The 8,136-nt window shown below is 45.6% G+C and overlaps 1 pseudogene; it reads right to left on the minus strand.

Moving 5' to 3' along the window:
• Positions 1-1,423: 1,423 nt before the first annotated feature.
• On the minus strand, positions 1,424-1,541 carry LOC124723360 (annotated as a pseudogene).
• Between the last annotated feature and the right edge of the window lie 6,595 nt (positions 1,542-8,136).

Below are 8,136 nucleotides of genomic sequence, written 5' to 3' on the forward strand. Positions count from 1 at the left end.
AGTACTCTTTGCCGTCCGGTGTGGCCGAGCGGTTCTAGGCGTTTCAGACTGGAACCACGAGACCGCTACTGTAACAGGTTCGAATCCTGCCTCGGTCATGGATGTGTGCGATGTCCTTAGGTTAGTTAGGTATAAGTAATTCAAAGTTCTAGGGGACTGATGACCTCAGATGTTAAGTCCCATAGTGCTCAGAGCCATTTGAAGTATTCTTTGATTACGCAGCACTTTCCTAACACAGCTATTAAACCATCGTGGATCTTTCCAATCTTTTGAAACCTTGCTCGAAACATACTTGTCTAGGACATACTGAACGATGCATTTGAAGTTTTTTCTATTTGTTCCCCACATCTTCGTCCTCATCACCGAATATTTGATGCTTACTGCCGAGATATTCTGAAATTTGTATCTTATCACTCTATCCGAGCAAATATATCTTCCTACCGTTCTTAACATTCCTTGTAGGACCCGTCGTTATAGATGCTGTCACAGCCGTATGGTTTCTGATACCGTCCTCTACGTTAACTTATTCGATAAGTTTAGGCCTGTCTGTTGCCAGAAGGTCTAAGACGTTATACCCACGAGTTGGTTCTCTATCTGCTCAAGGTAATTTTCGGACAAGACATCCAGAACAATGCCACACGATTCCTTGTCTCTGGCGCCAATTTTGACGGCACAACACTCCCAATCTATACTGGCACGTTGAAGTCCCCCCTTATTATAACGACATGATCGGGAAAATTACTAATGATATTCTGTAATTTCTGTCTGAAGCGCTCTATAACTACAGATTCTGACCCAGATTAATTCACATTCGGAATCCGTGATAACCTCGCCAGATTTTATCGAATTTTTTACTGCAATAAACACATCGCCACCATTGGTGACTAACCTTTCCTTTGGATTTCGTCGTCACTGACGACTGGCTTCAACCAGCTTTCTGTTCCCAATACTATTTGTGCATTATAACCTTCAGTAAGCGATACTAATTCTGCGATCTTTCCTTGGATGCTCCTGCAGTTTACTGAAATCATATTAATCTTTACTATCTCTGATCCGTGAGAACCAAGATTCTCTGAGGTCGCTGTGGCTGATTTAACAGGCAAATCACGTTTGCTCCCAATGGAGGGGTCCTCTAATGTAAAAAAGCACCATGTGCGCGCCACACGTACTCTGCTACACTGGTAGCCGCTACCTGCGTGTAGTGCACGCCTGGCCTATTAAAGCACTCCGTCATCAGGCCACATGTGGTCCACCGGGACCATCCGACCGCCGTGTCATCCTCACTGAGGACGTGGATAGGAGGGGCGTGTGGCCAGCACAGCGCTCTCCCGGTCGTTATGATGGTTTTATTTGACCGGAGCCGTTACTACTCGGTCGAGTAACTCCTCAGTTCGCATCACGAGGGTGAGTGCACCCCCAAGAAAGGCAACAGCACATGGCGGCCCGGATGGTCATCCATCCGAGTGCCGGCCACGCCCGACAGCGCTTAACTTCGGTGATGTGACGGGAACCGGTGTATCCACTGCGGCAAGGCCGTAGCCTGACCTATTAAGGGGAACCCTAAAATTCTGCACCCATTAGCGGAGGTTGAGAAATTCGCATGATACCATCGCAGAGCCGTCTGGGCCTCTGGCTTAGACCTTCCACTCTGCTCCAAACCAGAGGACAGCGACCAACCCTAGGTACGCTGCTACAAATAGACAGTCTGCACCCCGTGTGCGTTGCTAGTTGCCTTCAGCAAATCATCCAGCAGCCGAAAGCAGCGGAGGATGGCCTCAGAACCCATGCTGCGGGCACCATTCGTGCCGACATGTGCCACTACATGCAGCCTGTTGCAAACAGTGCACTCGATAGCCGCCGCTAGGGCTTCCTCCACATCACTAATGAGACCTCCCGTCAGACATGCCGAATCCACACTGGAATTCTATCCCGCTTTGCCTGCTATCTCCCTGAGCGGCTCCATCACCCGCTTAACATTGGAGCTCCCAATGACTAGTATACATACCCAACCTCAGTACTTGTCCAGACTTGGCAGGAAAATCGGCCGCTGGCCCAATAGGAGAGGAATCCCGTGTTGGCTCGTAGTTATCATCAACACTTGGAAGCATATTGTACCTTTTGCTAAGACGTAGGGAGCCAGCCGCACGGCTTCGACCCTATTTCGCCTCCCGTCCAGTGACAAGCGAACCCACCACTGTCCGCCACCCACTATGGAGTGAGGACGGACCGGTCAGACGCTGCGTATCGGAAGCCGCAGCGACGTCCGTGTCACCAGGGGATTCCAGTGGCACCAAAGGTGTCGCAGGACTCGTCACTGGCGTCCCGACGTCACCGCAACTTCGAGCATTAGCTAGAAGCTTGTCGCCGGTAGCCAACGCAACTGCTAGCTGTTTACGGACAGGGGTCAACTCTCCTTCTATCTGTTCACAACAAGTACAGCCCGTAGCAATATCCTACTATGTATAAAATAGATATAGGGTCTCAAATGCCGCTACTGATTTTGAAAATATACGAAAGGAGAATAAAGGAACACTAAAAGTTGGTGCGTAGATTTCTCACTGTTCTCTGAGACCGCATACTGTTAAACAGAAATAAATTTCTCTAGACGGAAAATGTACACTTGGAAGCTGCCCTACGCAAGGGTATTCACAAGACTTATGCAACAACAAGAAACTGCGATTTATTTTCTAACCAATAATCTACACAGTAAAGTATAGACTTACAGTTCACTTCTATACAGAAGCACGTGAACAAAAAACAAACACTAAATTAGTTTACAGTTTATCACACAAGTACTGCTGCTGCTATGCTGCGCTTCCTCTCGGCTCGGCGGCAGCCGCTACATTGGACATACCCGTGATAACAGTGCGTAAAATCCTACGAAACACCCTTCTCTGCTATCCATTCAAAATAACCCATTTGCACCAGTTGCTTCCTGTTGACACGCCAGCAAGAGAGATATTTGCTCTAGAAACTCTTGCTCGCATGGAAGTGGACAATGATTGGCCATGGAAGAATTTGTGGACAGGCGAAGCTCACTTCCATCTGACAGGATACGTCAATACTTCGAATTGTCGAATATGGGCAACGGAAAATCCACACGCAAATCAACCAGTACCACTTAATCCTGAAAAGGCCACTATGTGGTGCGGGTTTACGGAATCATTTATCATAGTGCCATATTTTTTCTAAGAGAGAGGTGCTTCTGGTCCTCTTACCTGTACCGTCACTGGTACGCCCTATGAGTGTCTTTTGCGTAACCACGTCATTCCAGGTCTCCAACAGCGTGGACGTGTGGGTGAGACTATTTTTTTGCAAGGTGGCGCACCTCCGCACGTTGCAAATCCTATTAAGCAGCTGCATAAGCGCCATTTCGGAAATGCTAGAATTATCAGCCGCCATTTCCCTGCAGCCTGGCCATCCCTATCAGCTGATCTTAATCTTTGTGACGTCTGGCTGTGGAGCTATCTGAAAGATGTTGTGTTCAGTGTTCCGATTGCAAACTTAGCTGCACTGAAGGCACGCATTGCACAACACATTCTGAACGTGACTCTTGGAACACTTCGATCAGTTGTGGAACATGCTGTTTCTTGATTTCAACTTGTTGCATAAAACGGTGGATAGCATATTGAACATGTTTTGCGCCTGTCACATGGAAATTAATGATCCGATCTGATTCTGATTCATGTTTTTTATGCGGTTTTTGGTCTCAGGACAATTAAAAACCGGTTTTTTCCCATCGTATGGGATATGACCTTGACGTGGTGAATGGGCTTACGTAACTAACAGTATCACATCTGTAAACTCGCACACACTGAGTAGTACAGTATGTGTAACACCAAACGTACACCTCAGGCACTGTTGCCTGATTCCTTTGTCATTTGTAGTCGACCACTATTAAATTATGATGCTTACAACGCAATCTATTGCTGCATTTTGCCACTATTTAATTTTTCTTCTGCCATACGTTTTCCACCTACTCCGATAATATTCCATTGCAATTTGACGTCATTATCATCAGTGGTATTATTTCTACAGCGGTTTGGGAGTTTAACTTTAATTTTAATCACCCTGCACTTTGTATGATCTCTGACATTCCAGGAATCTGCAGCTGAGCGAGTAAGGACTAAGTCTCACAAGCCTGAGGTCTCTGGATTGATTCTCACTTTCGGTACCTAGCTTTTTTTTTGTTTAATACGACGTAATGCAAACAAAAGATTTATACTGACTGTGCTAATTATCAATATTTAATCATTCTCCTAATCTTTATCTTGAAAAAAGGAGAAGTTTATTTTTCTTAAAGATACTGAAATTAAAGGATACATGAGAACTTCCAAGTCAATACAATAATTTTATTTACATTGTTGCGACTTCATTGGTGACAAGTATAACATATAACCTTCAAGCACTGTACAGATCAGTGCGATATTGATCTCAGAAACAAGGAAAACAGTAATTATTGCTATATAGTGCACATATAATGAACGTGCCATGTTCATGGTTTTCTCAGTTTGCCTGTTACGAAACAAGCTTGGTTTACATTCATAAGTGACCGATGACCTCAGCAGTTTGGTCCCTTGGGAACTTACCACAAAATTTCATTCATAAACGGTTCTCGGTAGTCACACAATTTTGCGGAATACCATGCATATTGAAGCATGCAGATAGCTCACAAGAAAGCTGTGCCGGCAGCGGGATGCGACCCATTAAGCCCGAGTTTGTGAAACTAAGCTATTACTTGCTCGGCTGCGATCTCCTTGGATAGTAGCTACCCTACAAAGTATATAAGCGCGCCTAAAATTTTCAAACTCGATTTCCACGAAAACGGTGGTGAGTTGCGTCTACCTGTTCACATGTGTTGTAGTCGTAGTGGTGCCCTTCACACCCTGTCAGTATGAATGAAATCGGCGGAGGGAGGTTCGAACGATCCCCCCGTTAGCGACAGAGGTCAGGTTTGCGACGCCCACTGCTGAAATCACGCAGTTTTGTTGCGGGTAGCCGAGGAAAACATTTCGTACTCACTGCTACTCAGAATATACACGAATAGGCTTTCAGAGGTGCCATAAAGAGCGCGAGTGGGACCACCCCTTCACTTGAGGCGTTTATTTTATATGTTTGCAGGTCGTAAAGATCTGTTTAAGTACAATGTGCAATTGGACGTTTTCGACCATCTTTAGCACCGCTGACACCCCCATGACCATTTAACCCTAGGCTAAGAAAACCAATGGAGAATTTCTGTACCGATCGTAATGTCATCCTTTTTGTTGAGGTTTACAGTTGAGTGTGTGTATGGGGAGAGGGCGGCTATCAGGGACCTCTGATAATCATTCGACGAATTTTGAACGTGATTCGAAGTAGAAAAGAATGTCTATGTTTTTAAAAACATCATGTTTCTCGTCCTGCTTTGGGATGTGCACAGGGATGTAGGGAGGCGGGACGGATGGGAGTGGTTGACATTGACACACGTGTGAATAAAAGGTTCGGTCCCTCTGAGACCCTCTAGTCCGGCAACGCCTATAATGCAACCTTCGCTTCTTAGTTCCGTTCTTTACAAATGTCACTGTACGGAGACGCCCTTCCTCCGATCCCTACCTGCCAGCGGGATACGCAGCCCTTCCGACATCCCCCAGATTTCGCATACGGCTAGCAGATGCTAGTGTCAAGCTGCACCGAATGTGTTGGCGAACAGATGAGTCTTGGAGAGACCCTTCCTCGTTTTATTCAAGAGCGTGCAAATGTCGCGGCTCCCATACACACGCCACAGGAGGCCTCTAAAAGGGAGAAATGAAAGGGCATAAACGTCCTTTTGTGCTTCAGAAAACATTCAAATTTCGCCAATCTATGAAAATCAGAACGAAATAGAGCTCACACACACAAGACTCTTTTAAGCAATACTAAATCATAGGGTTTGTAATGAAGCCAGTACGTTAACCTCACAAATGTGGAAGTGAAAGATCAGTACTCTACTGTTCGACGTACGGAAGCTATATCTGCACCCTAGTGAAGGTACATCTATAGAGTTGAAAGTAAAAACAAAATATTACGCCAAGCATGTCGAGTATGGAGCCGTCTCAACGTAATCCTCGTAGACTGTAGCATGAAAGTGGCCGTTGGAGCACAAACTAAATACACATCGTATTGAAGGCAGCTCAAAACAGCTACCGAGAAGCAGGGAAAACCAGTGGTCCGCAGCCAGACTTCATAAAGCCTTATTTCTCGTTGAATAGGGCACACTAACATACGATGCTGCCTGTGAAGGTCTCCTATTGGCCAGCTCCAAAGTATCGTTAAGAGACATACCTTCGCATTATGAGCCAAAGACTACGTTACTCTTACGAATCAATAACATGAGTGAAAAGTACGTTTGCGACTCTTAAGCGACTGACTACTCATGTAAAATGAATAATTTGAATGGTGACTGTTTAATATAGTCTTCCTAACGTTGCACAGTCTCTAGTCTCTCTGCGAGGATTGATTCTGTTCAGAAAGCCTGAAGCAAGCTGACCAACAACTGTTGTTATTTGACTTTAATATCCTGGATGCTACCACTGGGGCTGAATTAATGTCCGACCTGGTCCCACACATGTTGTAACAGGGACAGACCTACGGATCTTGCTGGCCAAGGGAGTACCTCAATATGACGCAGACAGTTCATAGAGATAGGTGCCAAAAAAAATGGTTCAAATGGCTCTGAGCACTATGGGACAAAATCTCTGGTCATCAGTCCCCTAGAACTTAGAACTACTTAAACCTAACTAACCTAAAGACATCACACACAACCATGCCCGAGGCAGGATTCGAACGTGCGACCGTAGCGGTCACGCGGTTCCAGACTGAAGCGCCTAGAACCGCACGGCCACACCGGCCGGCGATATGTGCCATCCGTGGATGAATACTGCCCACTTAAAAAAGTGGCGCCGCGATATTGTCACGTGAGAGATAACACTTGAGGATACATGCGTCCTGAAACCATTCTCAATGTATCCCCACACCATGATTCCTGGTGTAACACTGCGCTTCCTCACCAAAACAATGTAAGAATGGAATCTCTCCTTAGCTCACCGCCATACATGTTGACGAAGGTCATCCGGAGTAGTTAAGAACTGCGATTCATATGTGAGCCCAATCAGACGTCATTCATGAGCAGTCCATGCGTCATAGTCATGGAAACACTCCAGATGCGTGGGATGGTAATCTTCTAGGCCTTTTGCTGTTAGTCTCCGACGTTGTTGCAGGTGTCAGGGAACACTGTCTAAAAGTCACCACGAACGGAGTAGGTCCAACGAGGACAGAAAAGCGTGTAGCTGAGACTGTCTTGGGTTGTACTGTACTACATCAGCGGAAGCAACATGGGGACTATATTACTATCAGACATTTGTACCAAACATTATCATCAGATATTGCACAGCTTCAAACCGGTTGAAAATGGGCCTACCTGACAGGATAGAGAATATCACCGGAGTACCAACACATAACAAAGGCCAACTTAAATTCTGGCAAGTGGAGACCCGGTAAAACGAATGGGAGGTTACTAATACGAGGCAACATTTTTACGACGTGTTCATTACTATACAGAAGCGGTTCAAAATGAACTAAGTGAAACCCAGCATGGATCACTTTCCAACAAGACACGGATCTTTTACCACGTACGTACCCCGCATGACACTGAGGAATGATTGAAGATGCACATGTGGGGTAATTGGAACCCAACAGCACAGTCTCCTGACGTTTAGGCAGTTCAGTAACTTATGGCAAACAGGATATTACGGAAACTCACTAACATAAGATGCCATATACAACACAAGACAAAATAAATACTCATGTAACACACTAAATAACTTGTCAACACCATTTATGCAGCGTTACATATTTAATGCTTGGACCGTAAAATATGAGTCACTAAGTCAGATTCAACTTGGTAGATAAGTATAACGATCGACGAACGAACAATAGTCAAGCACGCATTTAATATTATGGACTAGCAAACAACCTATAAGGAGGAGGAGGAGGAGGATATTAGTGTTTAACATCCCGTCGACAACGAGCTCATTAGAGACGGAGCGCAAGCTCGGGTGAGGGAAGGATGGGGAAGGAAATCGGCCGTGCCCTTTCAAAGGAACCATCCCGGCATTTGCC

Source organism: Schistocerca piceifrons, chromosome X (assembly GCF_021461385.2).
Source record: "Schistocerca piceifrons isolate TAMUIC-IGC-003096 chromosome X, iqSchPice1.1, whole genome shotgun sequence".
NCBI lineage: Eukaryota > Metazoa > Arthropoda > Insecta > Orthoptera > Acrididae > Schistocerca > Schistocerca piceifrons.